Raw genomic sequence first — 19,974 nt, forward strand, 5'->3', positions numbered from 1 at the left:
CAACACCTGTGTATCTGGCTTTCCTGGGTCCTCTAGAATCAAACCTGAGTCCTTTGGCTTTGTAGGTAAGTACCTTATCCACTAAGCCATCTCTCCAGCCTCTGCAGTTTTTATCTTGTGTGTGTTAGATACCCATTCTTTTCCTTGAGCTTAGTTATTATTCCATGGGCAACATTATATTCTCTCTGGAAGTTAGTTTGTTATAAACAAAATTCTGTAAAAATAATTTAAAAAAAATCTTCGATTTTCTTCCACCATCAGAATCATATTAAAACCTGTATGAAGTCTGATTTTCAGGTAGTTTGTATTTCTTCGCTGATACAACTTTTTCACAGCCATGCAATTACTATTCCTAAACTTTGCCTGAGGATACAATTTCATCCATATTCTGAGGTCCAATCTTAACTTAGATAACAAAACGACAGTTTTGTTTTGTCCAAGGTAAATGTAGAAAATAAGACAACCGATTACGTAATGCCTTGACTCATATAATTAATATTTCTAAAAGTTTTTATTCTTCCTTTGGGAATCTAGTCCAGGGAACAAATGCTAAGCTTCTGTTCAGTAGAAAACTCAACAAATTCCCATGTGCAGTATATAGATCTTCAAAGGTGAAGGCTGCATCACCCTCAATATAAGTGAAAAAGTTCTTTTCCTGCCATTGTACAATATATCACCACTCTTGTCTACTTTATCAAGGCCAGGGACTAAAAAAGGGGGACAATAAATAAAATAGAAGGAAATTGTAACTTTGACCTTCAATTTCTGAGCTATGGCCAGTCAAGCTCTTTAATGTTTGTGTTGGGAGTATCATGATAACAGTGAGGAAAAGAATAAATGTCTTGCCTGATTGGCCAACTTCTTTTCCTGGGAGTCATGCCCATGGCATATTGTGATTTAGTCTAAAGGATTTCTGTTTTGAGGCTGATACCTCCTTTTTCAATATGCTTCTAATAAGACTTGGCAATCATTGCCTGACATTTGCATATGGTCACCTGGTTGGGAATGATATTGTCAATACCACAAGGGTGTGAATACACACCACATTTGCTATCTCTGTAGACATTGCCACTGTCATGTCTGCCTTCAGGAAAGACATATACACTAGGTCTCATGGGCTTTCTTATATGAGACATTCTGAAGAATTGGAAAATTATTGAAAACTTGATTGTATGGAGGACATGAGGCAATTTGGGTCAGATTAGAAGGACAAATTCAAACCCAGGTCTGTCTAATTTGTGTGCCCTAAATAAGACATTGTAGTTCTCTTTGCTGTTATTTCTTTGAGGTGAAATGAAATGTTCATTTTTCCTTCCCTTAGAAGATGGTTGTGAGGTTATCTTCCACCTTTCACTTTGAGACAAATATTTGCTGGACATTAGATTTAGTCTTTAATGCAAAAATCCATATTCATGTGAATGGTCTTTACTAAAATCCAAATTTGTTAATTCTTGGAATCTCCAATCACAATTACATTGAAGTGTTCCCATTACCAACAACAATGCAAATAGTATGGAGATCCAGGTTACCAGAGCTCTATGGAGGAATGGACAGTTTTAGGACTAGGTCAGTAAACATTCAGAGTAAGCCCAGAACATTTTATAATCCCTGAAAGAACAGCAACACTGACATCCACAGTGAACTGAAAGTATGTCAAAATGACACTGCCAACTACAAGAGCTCACAAGAGCCTCTACTAGATCAATTTCATCAAGTAGTTCTAGATTTTTACCCAAGGCATAAAATCAATAAGTCTATATTGACAGAAATGAATGAAGGTATGAGCAAATCGTGTGGAGTAGATGCATCTTCCATGTAGAAAGTTATTAAATAATTTATGTTGATAATCTGTCTTCATGGAGAGAGCAGAGCTTCTCATACCTTGTGATGTCATTGACCTTCTATACAGTAAGTGCAGAAAGGGGAGCAAAGGGTGATTTTATAGTCAAGAACCCTGGCAAGTAAAACCCCGGGCAGGTGATCAAGCTCGGAACCAAGAATGCTGAGCCATGTTGATTGGATATAGCATTGAGATAGTGTAAAGACAGTAGATTTTGAAAATCACAAAGCCATCTTTTATCAAGTCTTTGCCTCCAAAATCTTTAACTACAAGTCACAGTTGAGGTACATTAAAAAAAAAAACACATACTTTTCAGTACTCTTCAAAACTATTAAGGTCATCATAAACAAGAGAAGTCTGAGAAGCTATCAGAGCAAAGAGGAGCTTAAGGAGATATATAATGTAGTATGCTGAATAGTATCCCAGAGATGAAATGAAAAATAAATGAAATCTGAATTAATTATGGGTTAATAACTATCATTATTTATTGGTTATAAGAAATATATGATATTAATAGAAGATGTTAATAAGGAAGCAGTAAAATTTATGGCAACACTGTACCACGTGAAGTTTTTCTATCATTTGAAAATATTCTAATATAAAAAGTTACTTAAACTTGGGTTGGAGAGATGGCTTAGCAGTTAAGCGCTTGCCTATGAAGCCTCAGGACCTTGGTTTGTGGCTCGTTTCCCCAGGACCCACGTTAGCCAGATGCACAAGGGGGCTCATGTGTCTGGAGTTCCTTTGCAGTGTCTGGAGGTCCTGGCGCGCCCCTTCTCTCTCTCTCTCTCTCTCTCTCTGTTGCTCTCAAATAAATGAATAAAAATAAATGAAAAAAAATCTAAAAAGTTACTTAAACTTATAAGGCTACTTTCCTCATATGTATCTGAAATGGTTCTTCATAATTAAATTATTTTGTGGATAGTAAGTTTCTTTAGGAGAAAACAATAGCCATGTATAAACATCCCCCTTTCTTCTCCTGGCAACTAGATTAGAATTCACTGTTTTCTCTTACAGATTTACAATACTAAGGAGCAAACACCTGCCGTATCTTCACTATGCTATCTTTAGAACAGTAAAAATTATGTACTGATACATAGCAAATATTTGTAATTGAAAAATTATATGTCAACAAGTGGGACCTGACTGTTGTTTTTCATTTTTGTTTTTAATGATCTAAAGGACAAAATGCAGGGTGGCAGTAAAGAGATATTTTGGAAATGAGGAGCAGACACAGAATAAGGAAACACCCATAAATGACACCACATGATGACCACCCTAAGCAACGAAGACTAGCTCTACATGTGAGGTATTCTATCCCTCTCTTTTTGCTAAATCCTGACTGCTTAGGTAACCAGAACTATGAAACCTTATCTCAACCCAGTATGTGTTCAGAAGGATTAGAAATGATAGTGCCTCTTTGAAGTGGTGATTTTGCCCATGCACACCTGTTCGTGGGCTAGGCATCAGGCTTCTGGTTGCCATTGCTGGACGGTGAGGTGACTCTACTATAACTGATGTAACTGAAGACACTTGAATCTCATTTTTTTCATAGACAGGGACATTTTATGGCCTAGGGAAGAAGGGGGTCTCTCAGACAATGTACAGTTTCTTTCGGAAGTAGTTAAAAAGCAAAATAATGCCTTGATGTCCTTTATTAATGTCCTGAGCAAATCCTTGTTTAGTTAAATGGCACCATGCACCCATCACTCTGGTCGTAAAAGTGAGCTGAATATTAAGGAACAACCCTTCCATAAAGACCATTTCCCACAGCCAAAGACAAAAAGCCCTTGAAAGTGCAGCAGCCATCCAACAGGCCAGCAGGGTGCTCAGTCAGTGACCTCGCCCAGCAGCTGTGCAGCCGATCTTGGCTCAGAAGCGGCACACGGACAAAAAGATATTGACATTGAACTTTTGAATAAATTTGTTGAGTTTCTTCTCTTTTTGACTTACAGACTTAGGTGTCCCTTTTGTGTTTGATTCTTTTAGGTTGTAAAGAAAATGAACACATAATGGAGGATTCTTATAAGGACTGACAGGAGAAAAGGACAGCCAGAGTGGGGAAAATAAGCAATTGCCTTCTTGCTAGACAGAAATATCACTTGGAAGATGAAATGGTGCTGAGAAATGCACTAGTTCCTCCGAATCTGGCATTTTTGCCTGGTGTTCTAGTGTTCTGTTATTTGGATGACATCAGTTCTTTGTCTTACCCTTGAAGGGCTCTCCCAACTATAATATGTGGGTTTACTATTCAGGACGAGCTTGGGATGGTATTTATAGTTTTTGATATCTTGAAGCTACTTTCACTATTATAAGAAACTCCATAAAGGCCTAACTCAGTTAAATCATGAATGAAAATTTGATCTGGCCCATTACCATCTGGTTGGAGGAAAGCCCATGGGGCAAGGCTTTCAACTATCCCATAGACCAGAGAATTGGAGCTTGTGGAAAACTGAATAGTGAAGGTTCTTTATGAAAAATACTGTAGCTAAAGGTTCAGGACCCCATAGGAAATGCTTAAAGATATCCTGGGGGTGAATAAATGAAGGGATCTGTTAGGTATGGTCAACTCAGTGAAGGGAGAAACACAGAAGTCTGTGCTTGTGGATGCCATTTGCCTGGGCCTTAATTGTCCTCAGCAGAAGGAAACAATCATCCTACCCTTCTCCTCCAAGCTGCCTGTACATGTGGCAGGGTTTGCTTGCTTTCTTTATTTTCTCTTATCCTTAGCCATTCTTACAATTTTTTCTAAAGAGGAAATAAGTCAACAATGCAGTCACAAAATGATTATCAAATCTGTCACAGGTGATAGGTCTACAAGGAAACTGGGGAACATACACCTTAGGAAAATGGCCATGGCAAAATGGATGGCTGACTGAGAACTTGTAGCAGTTGTTCTGGAAAAAAAAACCCTCAGGTTGATTTGTCTACTTTTCTCCTTACCTGACTTTTGTCTATTGTTTAACCACCTATGTTTCATTGCTGTTCTTGCTTGTCACTGGTAATTCATTACTGATCTTCTTTAACACTGACCCACTTCTCCAACCAATCTTTCAGGCTTTTCAAAATAGCACTGTGGTTTATTTTTATGATTTTATTTTTGTAAATATTAAATTGCTGTTTTGTAATTGAAAATTTTTCTTTTATGCCCTTCTTTCTATATGAGTTTGATTGCTTTTGGCTGAATGTGTGACTAATGATGTTTGGTGTGCACTATTGGATTTCTTGATGTTTTAATTAAAAAATACAGGGATAACAAAAACAGTTTTCCATTTCTAAGTCATAAATATTGGTATAGTATTAAATATATTCTACAAATCTCTCTTTCAAATAAGGTACCTCAAATACAGACTGGTTTCTCATAATTTACATTAACGAACATAAAAATCAAATCTGAAATTTGACGGGAACTCATAAAAGGATCAGAAATTACAATTCTATTCTGATTCTAAAGTATGATCTATAAAATAACACATAAAATATAATAGCAGATGAAATGCTATAAGATTTCATGTATTTTTAATGTCTTTAGAGATAGATTTTTATAGTTAAAATTTTAATACTGGCAATGTATTTGTATCTATACTTTTATTTACAAGGTATGCTGTGAATTTTTTATGCCCTGTAATGATAAAATGTTACTTTTCACCTTGATCTATCTATGGAGACAACAATCTCCTGCTTATTTCTCTTCTAAGAGTCTATTTCACTAAAGCTTAAAGATAATAAGCACCCCAGGCATTACACAAGTTACTAACCCTTTTCTATAATTGCAAAATGGGTATCATTTCAAATTCCAGTTTGAAGAATATCTATGTATATATAAAAACATATTACATATGTTATTATTTCTCTTATATATAAACTCTTTCTTAAATGCAAGCTATATCATGTGCATTCATTCCTCTGTCTGTTCATTGAAAATAGATAAATAGTTGGTCTTATATTGAAATTTTAAAGATGAGCACTTAGGAAAGCATTAGTGATGTGCCTTTGAACATATGTAGGGTATTTGCAAAGTCTTAATGGTGTGTTTTTTGTTTTGACTAGACTGAGTATTTAAATGTGGTCAATTTAAATGGATAAACTACTTGAATGATATATTTTCAGTAAAGCTGTTTCAACTACTTCTTTATTATCACTGACAGCTAAATTTTATATCCTCAGGCACTTGGCTAGGCTCAACCCCCTAAAAGCTGGTTCTGAAATAGAAAACTGTGGCCCAGTTGTATCCATTTGCACTTGGCAAACTCATTTGTGTCATCCTTTATGTACCTAGGGCCAAGAAGCTACTTAAGAACTGCATGCCATTACCTTTAATGTTTTCATAGTCTCCTAGCTGTATTGCCCAATCTATTTTTCACATGGCTTCTGAATCATTATTCTTCAGTGTATATACCTTGGTATGTCACTTTCTTGTATCTATATGCACAAGAAGCAAAAAATGGTTTAAGAGGTAAGTGCTTGCCAACTATAAGAAATTTTCCTTGTCTTACTAACAAAAGTTTTAAAAAAAGTAGCCCTTGAGACACTTATATACTCCTGTGGAAGAAATACATATTACCTTCTATGAAAAATTTACTATAAATTAGCTGAATAATTTTACAGTCATACTGATTTCTTTCTTTAAAAATTTTTACTCTTATTTTATTCATGAGAGAGAGAGAGAAAGAAAGAAAGAGAGAGAGAGAGAGAGAGAGAGAGAGAGAGGTGCATGTAAGGGCATTCAGCAACTTCTAACAAACTCGAGAAGTATGTGCCACCTTGTGCATCTGGCTTACGTGGGTCCTGGGGAATCCAACCTGTGTCCTTTGGCTTTGCAGGCAAGCACCTTATCTGCTAAGCCATCCCTCCAGCCCCCCACACTGATTTATTTTTATATCTGTGTGACACATATATAGAGTGGGGATGTGTACATATAAACCAGTGTTGCTAATTCTGGTGTGCAAAATCACATTGCATTTTACAAAAAAAAAATGTAATTTTCAATCTGTACATTCTATTAACATAACAGAGATAGACTAACAATTTGGAACCTGCTCCCTTTCAGTCAACTTGTAACTAAATTTTGTCAATGCCACAATCACTTGTGCAGGAAATGCAGATGGTCCTGCATATTGACTTAGGTGTACAGCCATTTACTGAGTGGACAGTCATCTTGTCTGGTCAGTACACATATCTGGATAAAAGCATTGTTAAAAATTTTTATCTAACTGGCAGCCCTCTGATTTTTGTTTGTTCCTCCTGGTTCATTGGCATCCCTATTCTCTTTAACTTTCATTTTAAGCATTTTGTTTATACTTAAAATTGTCTCCTTTTCTCTAAAATGGCTAGTAGGCTTTTACAACTTGAACTTAATTGGCTCCTGTGTTGTTTCCTTATCACCATGTGACATGCTCAGAGACAATGGATATGGTGTGTGAGTGAAAAGCAGAGCTGGGTAAAGAGGACATTTACATGGGGAAGATGATTTCCTATCCCCCAAATATTATTTATCCCTTATATGCATATGCTAGCTGTCAGATACTCACATGTATCTAACATGTATAATATAAAACATGTTCATATTGTCATTATATTACCACATACTGAATCTTGCATCTTATACCAGAAGTTATAGCACTATACTATTACTATGGTTTTCTTGAAACTGGTCCTGATGGGCAGGAGTGGCACACAAAGCAATATAAATATGCCCTAGGTATACACAGTAATACCAAATGTTTACAGTATTAAGGATATTTGTATACTTTCCTTAAACAATTCTCTCTGTACTGGCTAACATTCTATATATCCTGTTAAAGAGCTTTCGAAATCCGTAATCATATAGGAAAAGTTTCTATTTCACTCTTAAGGCAACATTGATCCTGGTATATGCTACAGTACTTCCCAGTTAATCAAGAGCTCTTGACATTCAATATTACTATCAAATCAACCATGTAAGATAGATGATGATGGTAACAACTCGTTTAACTTATTTATTGAATATTTATTTTATTGAAGGTATGAATCACATTCTTTTATGAGAATTACTTATTTTTCTTACTCCTGAATATCTACCCCAGCTGCTTTTTACAAGAAAATCAAGGGCTTTACCAGGTAGCAGTACTCCTAGACCAAATATTTTATTTAATGTTAATCATGATATCATGGTATACTATATTATAGCAATTTTAGATATAAATAATCAAGATGTAGAAAAATAAGATAATATACATATTACTTAGCAAAGTATACCTTACTTTCAAATATCATCTCTAATGTTTACTTTGATGGGGAAATATAGGGGATAGAACATAGGCAAATGGAAAAGAATTTGATGATTAAGTCCTGTGTTTTTGCAGCTTCTTCTTAAACTGGTATTACAATAATATATATCTCATAGAATTTGCTATATTAATACTGAATAATATATATAATACATTCAGCATTTTGACTAGACCTACTAAGTATTTATGAAAATATGATTATGATATGTCATATGAACTGACTTAAGAGTAACTATATTTGGAACAATAGTGTGCAAATACTTTTTTTTTTGTTTGGTTTTTCAAGGTAGGGTCTCACTCTATCTCAGGCTGACCTTGAATTAACTATGTAGTCTCAGGCTGGCTTTGAATAGCGATCCTCCGACCTCAGTCTCCAGAGTGCTGGGAATAGAGGTGTGCACCACTATGCCTGTGCAGCTTGTCCAAAGATTGTATTTCACGTATAAATAACATATGCTGAGCAAGGTTGAAACATTGATTCTCAAAAATTGATATGACACAGTATGGGCTGAATGACATTGGCAGGGTTATCACTTGATTATCTGTTTACTTTCTAACAACTTGAGCCTTCTTTTCTTCACTCAGTCTTCATCAGCCTTACAATGGTTTCTTTCTTTCTCTCTCTCATTCTTGTCTATATATATTTTCTTCATTTCTTCCTCTCCATGTTATTTCAGCTCATCCATCAAAATAGTAATTGATTATCTAACTTTTAACAGAACTATCGTGAAAATTGATTGAGGGATCCTTCTACCTGTCAAACTGAAAATTCAAAACACTTTAATTTTTATAAGAATATTTGGTTTTTCCATGTCAAATCACTTTTCACAGAATCATCTTTACATTATGATATTTTTAATAACAAAGTGACTTCTTATAAATACATTTTATGATGTTGTCTTCTTGAGAAATGATTTTCCTTCTATTTCTATTAGGAGAGCTATGATCCTACTTGAATATCCATCACCAAAGTTTGTGACTAGTGCATATTAACTGCTTACAAAATTGTTTAAGGAATGAATAAATGCAAGAATATTGACTGACTATAATAATTCCATAAGCACAATTATAATAATTATAATATATGAGTCAGTACTCCTTAGGGAGGAAATACACCTGCTGACATTGTTCAAATCACTTTATCAATTCTTGGAGACTTACTGTCAAAACCACATTCATGTAAGCATCTCAGAACTGACAAACACATATACATATATGTACGCATGACCCTACAAAATGCCTGATATGCATATGTGTACATATTCACCCTACAACTATGTCAAAAACCAAATTGGATTAATAAACTGAACACATGCCTCAAGTCTAACATTCACAAGTCTACATGACTACAAAAAGGACAACCCTACCCCAAGACTTTATGACTACAGAGAGGCCCGAGTGCACCCTAAGTCTGCTTGACTCCAAAGAGACCCCATCATACCCCAGAACTGCCTCACTCCTAAAAAGTGCCCTAGGGACAAGAGTTAATGTTTCCTTTTCTTTGTTGTCTTTTTTTCTTTCTTTTTTGTTTCTTTCATTTCTCAGTCTCTTTGCAGGCATGTTTTAGCTAGCCTACTTGAAATACTGATAAGAAGCCTAGGGAATCTGTAATTATAATCTGAAAATTAATTGTATGTTTGTACTTATGGTTATAACAAAGAGACTTTAAAATTTCACTTATAAAGAAGTACCCTGAATACCAGATGATTAATATTTCACAAAACAAAGAATAAACTGAGTAGCAAAGGAATTCATTATCCTCACTAAAATAAAATAAATAATGTACAAATATGAGAAAGGTCATTGTATTTGATACTTGAATTATGCATAGAGAATGCAGCTTCTTTTGAAGTGTTTATTAAAATGATTTGCCATGAGACTGAATTATGAAGTCATGGCATATAATTGAAATGCAGAGTCTCCAAGTCCTCTAGTAACACACCATGGACTTAAACTCACCTCAGACACACCCAGGCTATTTGTCAACATGCTCATGTTTGTAGAAGACAAAAGGGATTAGCTTTCTATACATATGAGTTCTCTCAATGTATAATTGTTGTGAGATAATTGATGCCACATTTTGCTTTCAATTTTTTTTTTTTTTTTTGAGACAAGATTTTGCTCTCTATCCCAGGCTAGTCTTGAGTTCATGATCTACCTGTCTTTGTTGCTGGGCCTACAAACCTGTGCCATCCCAGTGGGCTGTGTTATTTTAAATGATTTTTTAAAGGGAATCTTTGGTCTCACTTTATATTTTATATTGATTATTTCCTTGGCTTACCTAAGAGACTGTCACATTGTTTAGTAAATGCAAACATTTCATTGACTTTCTGACTTGAGTTAAAATGTCTTCTATACAAAATGCTTATCTATAGTGATTTTGTAGTAGAAATTTCACTCTACTCTTATTTTCCCCATCAAGAGCATATCTCAGTTCTACAAATTTAGGGTAAAACAAGTTTGCAGTCATTTTGAGGACAGAGATATATTAATATGATATACTAGTATATTTAAATATGTGAGAAAATGTTGAATGGTTTTAATTAATTAATTTTAATATTTCAACAAATCTATATGTGGTTCAGGTATAATTTGAAGCAAATAAAGTCAATAGTCACTGGCTACAACTTTATAGTCTTGTGGAGTTAGCTCATCTCTCTGACTCCAGGTGTTGTCTTCTATAAAATAATAAGAGGGATTATAATACGTAACAGTCCACAGATATGTGACAAGGATAAATGGATGTTTAACTATTGTACAAGAATTATAAGCTGTTAAATATTACATGCACACTTTACTATATTATATATATTACACTACATATTGTTATTAAGTGTATTTATACCACTAGAAACATCTTTTTAGTGCATTTAAGTATAGTAGGCTTTTTCCTGTTTTCTTGTTTTTTTTGCATATATATGTATGTGTTATGCATGTTTGCCTATGTATGGACACATATGTGTACAGGTATGCATGTGTGTGACACAGGTTGATATAGGGTATATTCCTTGGTAACTCTTTATTATTATTATTTTGTTTATTTTTATTTATTTATTTGAAAGAAACAGACAGAGAGAGAAAGAGGCAGAGAGAGAGAGAGAGAGAGAATGAATGGGTGCTCCAGGGCTCTAGCCACTGCAAACGAACTTCAGATGCATGTGGCCCCTTGTGCATCTAGCTAACATGGGTCCTGGGGAATCGAGCCTCAAACAAAGCTCCTTAGGCTTCACAGGCAAGCACTTAAATGCTAAGCCATCTCTCCAGCCCCCTACTCTATTTTTTACCTACTGAGGAAGTCTCTCACTTGAACTCAGAGCTCACCAGTTTGGTTAATATACCTGATATACTGAGGGATCTCCTGTTTCTGCCTTCCAAATGCTGGGATCACAGATTGGCTGGCTAGACTCTTTCCTACCTAGCTTTCATGTGAGTGCTTGGGAACTGAACTCAGGTCCTCACACTTCCTGACAAACACTTTATCTACTGAGCCATGTCCCTAACTCTACATCTTGAAGGAAAAACCTCTAACTTCTAGTTATTCCTTTTGTTTCTCCATTGTTGTATCTTACTTGTTTTACCTCCTCCGTGCAACTGTTAGCATCTATTGGCTTTTTTCTCTCTTCAGTCTGTATGCTCTTAGTGTCTGGTGCCTTACTACAGTACATGTTATAAACACTAATTATCTTAATGTCTGTCTTACAAATAAAGTCTTCATTATGGGTAATTGTAACAACATTCACTTATGTCATAAATATTATTTTTATGCATAAAATAACCAAGATTTGTTAAATTTATATACCTTTCCAAGATTCTGCTAATTTTGTCAAGTTTCTTTCCTGGGCCATTTTAATCACATTTTAACAGACTTGTTCTCAGTCTCACCTCAATCTGGTGCCTTCTTTGGAATGTTGGAGGCATTTCTTTCTGAAACATTTTGAACTTTCTTTCCCCATGGCTTGCAACTTTCTGATGGCTCCCTGTACCTTACAGAACAAAGGACAGACTCCATATGATTGCAAGCTGACCTCATGCTGCTTGCCCAGATGTACCGCACGCTAGGCACACAGGCCTGGTGGGACTTCCCAAAATAGAGCCTCAACTCCAAAATTCTGTACCTTTGTAGGTGTCTTTTCCTCCTCTTTTTGCCTCTCCTTGGCTAGGGAAATCTCCACAACTATCGTTTCTTCTCTGCAGTGTGGCTTTGACGGGAGCTATTTGAGGCCTACACTGTTTGCTATTCTGAGCTAGTCATTTATCTCATTTTGCCTTCTTCACCAGGCTGAGCTTACTCTTCTGCATTCTTTGCATCTGAATGCATGTATTATTAAATGTTGCTGAAAAATGCATTAATTGTACCTCAGTTCCATCTTTACCTTCTCATGAAGACAAATAAGAGGAGGAGGAGGCAGGGTTGTCTTTGGAAGTACAAAGGGCCTGAGGACTGCTGATAATAAGTCGTCATCTCCTTTGACAGAAAGAGACCTCTTACCCTCAATGTTTTGTTCTCCAAAGTGGTGCTTTTTTACTTCTGTGATTTGTGACAAGTCAAAGCCTGTCCTTTGTTTATTCTTTTTTACTTTGCTTCTAAATCATATTTGTAGACGTGAAAGGGTAATGAATAATGTGACCGATTTTTTTTTCTAAAATTTTAAATAGTAACTGGCTCTCTTTTTCATGGGACTACTTCAACTGAGTGGTTCTGACAAATGGTACTTCTTATTTTGAACAACAGACCTATTCAATCTGAGAGATCTTGTGGGGAAGTTACATTAGGACCATCTTATAAAACCATTTTTTTAAAAGAAATGTATTTAAAACTTTACCTATGTTACATTATTTGCTATGACTAATTAAAGTCGAAGACTCAAATCAAATGCCTAAGTAAGAAATGGTAAGATTTAAAAGCAGCAAGCTGTTATGAAAGAACTTGATATACAATGATGTGATCCTATTCCTGGAGCCCGGATTCATCCTGACAGGGAACTGGTGTATCATATTGTCATGGCAACAGGATGTCTTCTTAGGCTTAAATTTGTTTGTGTTTCAGATCTATAACTTTAAAAGCTTATCCAATGCCTTTAAAGAACAATGTGTATGGCTTCCCTCCTTCATGCTGAATGCTAAAAATTCATGGCTATTTTGCAAATGGTAATTGAGTGTTCTTTTCTTTTGTTCTTTTGTGTACAAAGTGAGCAGTTAACAGACCAAGTTTGTGATATGTGATTGTTTTGTGTTGCTTCAATATGGAACAGTGGAAGAGAAAATTTCCTCCCTCATATTTACTGTATGGAGATTGTGGATTTATGCTCTGGGGTGTAACTACATATTTTTTTTCATTCAGGCAGCAATAATGATAATCACAGAGCTATTTTAACCTGCTAAATAGAACTTTATAAGCCTGATACATTGTTCCAGAAAGGCAAAGTCTTATAGCACTTTCAGTTCTTTTTGCATGGCAAAAACATTTCTTTTGTCCAGAAATTCTCTGTATACAGTGAAGAAAAACAATGATCAATGGTGCTGTTTCTTGCCTAGATACCTAGTGCAAAGCGTCCTTGACACCTCTCCCATTGTAGCAGAGTGCTGACAGCTGGGCTTTCATTTGAAAGCAGGGAAGAGAGCGCCAGGGGGATGGGAACCACAGAGGTTGAAGAGAGGAAGGGAAGAACAAGAGACAAAGAGAGACAAGGGGAGAACCATTTGCTGTCACTATATGTATATATATATATATATATATATATATATATATATATATATATATATATACAATTTTTATCCTCTTAATATTAAATATGGGTAGAGGTTTTCCATATTAATATCATTGTGATATTCCCTTCAGTGGAGCAAATTGTTTTTGTAAGTTAGCTTTGTTTCTAAAGGGGCATACAGATGAAGGTGATAGAATGAATGTGAAATAAAGAAGGTGCTCTATAATGGTACCAGTCCTGAGTTAATAGCCATGTTATCTGAGGATTTAAAAAATAACTAAGTAGCTAAGATGGAACTAAATTATTATCTGTGTTGGCTTCTTCAATGGCCAGTTATTTGTCTCAGTATAAGCAGGCATTGGAGATCAAAGAGACAAGGTATAAGACATTCAGTAGGTTTTTGAGATACTCAGGTACATTTTGTCTCATTAATATTTTTGTTGTTTGAGTTTTTACTAATTCTCCCAGAGTATACTATAGATTACAAGAGTTAAAATCCTGAGTTCTTATGCCCATAGCTGCTATACATATACCAGAAACTTGCTAGGTTTCATAAGTTATAATTTTATTCTGAAAACTTTAACTTTAGAATATAACTTGTTCATTAGTATTTGTAACTTCTCCTAATGTCCTTAGCTATATACTCTTTAGGAAAACAAATGAGTTGTCTTGTGTTTAGAGAACAATAGGGAAGCAACTCCATCTTGAGTTACCAAAATTTAATTCTTCACTTCCATTAAAGGGAAATTAAGCCATTAATCAATCCCCTGGTGATAATGTAGGATTCCTATTGCAGAAAGATTTACAAAAACAGTTTAGTATCACATCAAGCCATATGTTCCAGGACACAATTTTCTCAGGTCCTAGGAGAAGATTACATCTGTTTTCTTGAGTTTACTCATTATGAGAACATTGTGAACACTGAAGGCCCTCAGTGGACCCATGGTGGCCCGAGACATTGAAGGCTTGTTCAGAATATTCATTTCTTCCTTGGAAATTCTTTCTTAATAATAGAAACTTTATTTGATGTGTTTGTATTGATAATAACTATCATGTTACTAAATATGTATACTTAGATTATTTTCCAAAGAGCCAGTATTTTCCCTGGCATGGGTGGAAGTAAAGATACCATCTCTGGGGGCTGAAGAGACAGCTTAGTGGTTAGGGTACATGTTCGTGAAGCCTAAGGACCCAGGCTCGATTCTCCCAGTCCCATGTAAGCCAGATGCATATGGTGTCACATGCATCTGGAGTTCATTTGCAGGGGCTAGAGTTCCTGACATGCCCCTTCTCTTTTCTTTCTCTCCCTGTCAAATAAATACATAAATAAAATCTTTAAAAAGATATCATCTCTATAGAGTATGGCTGAACACCTTTCTACTCTTCCTCCTGAATCTCCATACTTTTGTTAAGACCAATGTTGAAATCATTTGCAAAGGAAAAATATCACCTGAAAAGGATTTTGTTTCATTTTATTAAAGACTATCTTTGTACAGAAATCAGTCAGGTTGTAGATAGTTGATTGGTGGAAAAAAGGTCTTTGCAAGTGTGATTTACTGAAGGATCTAGAGAGATCATAGATTATGCAGATTTACATAAATAAGAGGAAGACAAAGAGAGATTTGAGACAGAAAAACAAAAATAAAGATGATGTGGACATATTGGCAGAAAGTGTATTGATGTACCCACAAGTTCAGGAATGCTAATTGCTAGCAGAAGCTGGAAAGGGCAAGGAACATAATACACCCTAGATCTGTGGGAGGAAGCACATCCATAGCGTTTATTTCAGACAAGTGACTTCCACTATTGTAAAGGACACATTATCTCTTACTTGTGGTAATTTGTTACAGCAACCACAGGAGATTAGCACATAAGAGAGCAGGACTGGACCACATGACTATAAGTACTGGCTGTTGTGTCATAGCGTATGTAGAGTCCCAGGAGAAAAGAAGCTAGTTGCAATTTGAGGACAATCAAGGTAGCTTTGAATTGTTCCTATTAGCTTGTCAGACACTCACCCTTGGTTGTTATCCATATCTTGTTCCAAGTACACAAACTTCAGCATGAGTGACTTCTTCTCAGACCCTTACTTCTATTATATTTCTTGTTAGATTTTCCTTGTTTATGAAGTGCTTAGTCTCAAACCTGAGGCCTTGGCCCATGTTAGAGATGTTCTACTACTAACACCCTCCACCCTACCTTCCCATCTTGAACCTCACAATTAATTCTAGGTGTTTATATAGACAAAATATAGTTTATTCTCCACGAAGCACTATTTGAATATTTTAAACCCCTGAGATTTCCATTTTGTTTTAATATTTTATTTATTTACAGAGACAGAGAGCACACCAGGGCCTCCAGACACTAAAAATGAACTCTAGATGTATATGCCATTTGTGCATCTAGCTTTGTATGGGTACTGGAACCTGGGTCATTACGCTTTGCAGGCAAGTGCCTTAACCACTGAGCAATCTACCCAGTCTTCCCCCACCCCTGCTCTGTGATCAAAATTTTTTACAACTCCTGGTCTTATCGCAAATGGTAGAATTTTTGCTAGGAACAAATCATAAAGGAATGACAATGAAATGGAATTTATAGATACTCAACATGCTCTTTTTTGTTGTTTATGTTTGCTGTGATCTGTGTACTACCTTGTAATTATTGATGTCCTTCATGGCTAGCACCTTCTGTTCTCCCAAACGTCATGATAGCCTGACTGATGAAAACTAATGAATATGTTTCTTTCTAGAATATTTCATATCAAAACCTATTCTAGGAGATTTTGTTATCATGTAATATAGGAGAATGTGGCTTGTCTGAATAGCAATAAGTATAATTCAAGAGCATTGTAAGAAATGATTGACTTGGAGAAATCAACTACTTAGTAATACTTGTTTGACTTACAAGAATAAAGAATCACTATAAGGGTAATTTTGAGAATCCAGACAGACTATAAGTAGTCATGGCTGCATCTTTTACTACAATATGACATAGTGATAGGGGTTAAACCTTAATAAGCAGTAGCGTAAAATTGACTTTGTTATTTTGTTGTTCAAATAGAACATAATTTATTCAGTAAGAATGGGAAAATGAGAAAATAAAGACAAGTAAAATATTAAATAATAATGCAAATTTTCAGTGTTACAGGTTCTTTTATATCACCTGATGCAAGCCCCATTTTTTATCAGATACAATTCTTCTAAAATAGCTCTTTTGTAATAGTCAAAAATCATACTAATAATATAAATCTATTCTAAGCTTAAACATAAATCTGTACAGTAATTATGATGATAATCTTTGGGATCAGGTAAGCAGCCTTAAAGTTCTATCTGTAAACATAGATTTTTTCTTATCTATGTTGATTACATATGCATGATTTATTTTCTATATCATCATTGGTGTGGTCAACTTACAGAGCTAGTAATGTGAAAGAGCTGAGTCAACAGAAACAGGAATTTATAAAATTTATACTCTGCTCAAAGGGAATAACAGAGAGATGTGCTTATCTTGTTACAGGAATTAATCTTCCCAAAAAAGAAAGTAAAACCATGATAGCAAGCTAGATAAATGTCCCCTTTTAAAATAGTTATGAAGTGATTTAGAAGTAAAACCTGGGCTACAAAGGTAGACATTTCTTCTCAGAAACTCCTTGTACAGTCACTCAGAGCAAGATTCTTATGAGTATGAAAATCAAAACCCAAAGGTAAATTCAAAGGAAATACAATGTCTGTATTTTATATTATCATACAACCAAGAACAGAAATCTTGGAAACTTCAGACCTTTGTAATGTTGCTGGATATAATCCTAAATTAGTCCTATCTATAGATATGTGGTATACTATCACCTCTCCTGATATGTGATGTGCCCATGCTATGTTCCTTCAACCTGTCCACCAGACTTGTATGAATTTAGAGATGTCTACAGACCAAGGAAAACACTGTTTGGACCTAATTGTCTTCAGCTGTTCCTCTACTACTTTTCCTACTGGCTGTGCACCTGAGTCTCACTTTGTATAACTCTGAGAAAATGTTGTTCATCCTTATTTCATCCTTATTTCAATCAATCTATTCCCATCAGGGAGTGAGGCTTTTTGAAATCAATGCTGACTCATTGTGATATCTGGGAGAAATGATGCAGGATGGTACTGGAGTGCAGAGTCAGAGCAGAAGTAATGGAATAGAATTGTGGAACTAGCCAAAAAGCGGGAGGTCTATTTTGAACTCTTTACTTTATAGAAATGGAAAAATGTAACTATGAAGAAATTAAATGACAAAACCAAGGCCACATATTCTCAATGGGATATAAATACCCTTTCTGGCCTTTATTTACTCAACAAATATTACTAGTCAAGTGTGCCATTTTGATGTCTAGCTCTGGAATTTTCAGATGAGTGCTACCCCAGTGACCATCTGCCTGAATTTATATTAAAGGTACCAAATGAGAAGTGCCCAGCTGTGCCCAGGCCACCTACTGACCAAGAGAAATATTATTATTCATATCCCCAAAGTTTTGGAATGATTTGTCATATAAAAACACATACCAAACAGAAGCATCATTTTATTAATGAAGAAGTTGAGAAGTGATGATACTATTAGCTTGTTCGGAGTCACAGAGGAATGCATAGAGCCCAGATTTTAGGATGTCAAGTCAGATTATCTCATTTTGTAGTGTCCTCTCTCTCCCATTTTATTTATTTCTCACTGTGTGATGGTTAATCTTGTCAACTTGATTGGATCTGGAATCTCCTAGGAAATAAAGCCTGGGACATGTTTGTGAGGTAGTTTCCAAATTAGAATAACAGAGGTGAGAAGACTCATGCTGGGAAAAATATCCCATGAGTCCAGACTGGATCAAAGGAGAAAGTAGATAAGCATCAGCATTTCTTTCTTTCTGTGTTTCCTGAGGACTGAATATGACCAGCTGCCTCCCATTCCTACCAACATGCATTTCTCTCAACCATGAATGATTTCCTCTGGATACAACAAACCAAACATAAACCTTTCCTGCCTTAAGCAGCTTCTTATTGGCTTCTGATCAGGTATTGGTCACAGCACCAAGAAGAGTCACTAATGCACATACCTATCAACCTATCGGGCTCTTACCAGGTGACTTTGATCCTCTGACTCTTCATCTGTGATATGGTAAACGTTATACTGAGCTCATACTTGTTGTATGGCCATGTGTAAAGTTAAGTGACTTATAAGTTGTATGAGTAGCAAGAGGTAGAGCCAGAAATTGAACATACAACATTTTTATTCTTAAATTTGAGTTCTTAACCAGTCCACAACGTTTGCTTCCTAAAACCTATCAACTGAAGGCTCAGTGCATTTTCACTGTTTTATAAACTTCAGCAGCTAACAGTGTGAAGAAATCCAGAAAGGTAGAACTTCTTGTGGTCATGCTAGGAAATGGTTAAACATCCATGAAGTGAACACCAACAGCATAGAGAATCCAGACAGTCAGTAAGCAGCCCTCTCCCCTGCTGTGCGTATATACTTTATTGAGATACAATTAACCTACTATAGGATTCACCCTTTTAAAGTATTCAATGCTTTTCTTAAAAGAAAAACATTGCTGCCATCATGAGGGTCTAATTTAAGACTTTGTCATCTCCAAAGAAACTCTGTTCCTATTATTACCATTCCCTCCTTACTTTCATCCCTAATTTCCATATGTTTTTAAAAGAAAAATAACAGCTTCTTCTCCCTCCTCTTTAAAACTATCAAGCTATATTTCAAAATCTGTTAGCATATAACCAATTTGAATGCACAGGGATGTGTCATACATTATGGCTACGTCTGCTATAGTAGCCCATAGCAGTTACAGGCAGAGCATTCTTGCACAGATTTTTTTAAAAATCCAGAATGAAACTATCTACTGGAACTGTTAACTGGAAAGAGGGTTTTCTAACTGGATAGGGATCATTTCAACCATTCCTGCACTCCCCATGCAGCATTTATTAACTGTTACCTTGTAGTTATACATTTCTTGTTCTTTCGCCAGTAAAGCTATGTTGGAGTGCAGGAGTTGGGAATTATAAAGAAGATAAGTCCTAGATAGTCACTAGCACAGACTTTGCTTGTGCTAAACTTTGATAACAACCCCTGCACCACTCCTCTCCCCCTCAAAAAATTATGTACTGAAGAGCTAAACATA

This window comes from Jaculus jaculus, chromosome 6 (assembly GCF_020740685.1).
Source record: "Jaculus jaculus isolate mJacJac1 chromosome 6, mJacJac1.mat.Y.cur, whole genome shotgun sequence".
Lineage (NCBI taxonomy): Eukaryota > Metazoa > Chordata > Mammalia > Rodentia > Dipodidae > Jaculus > Jaculus jaculus.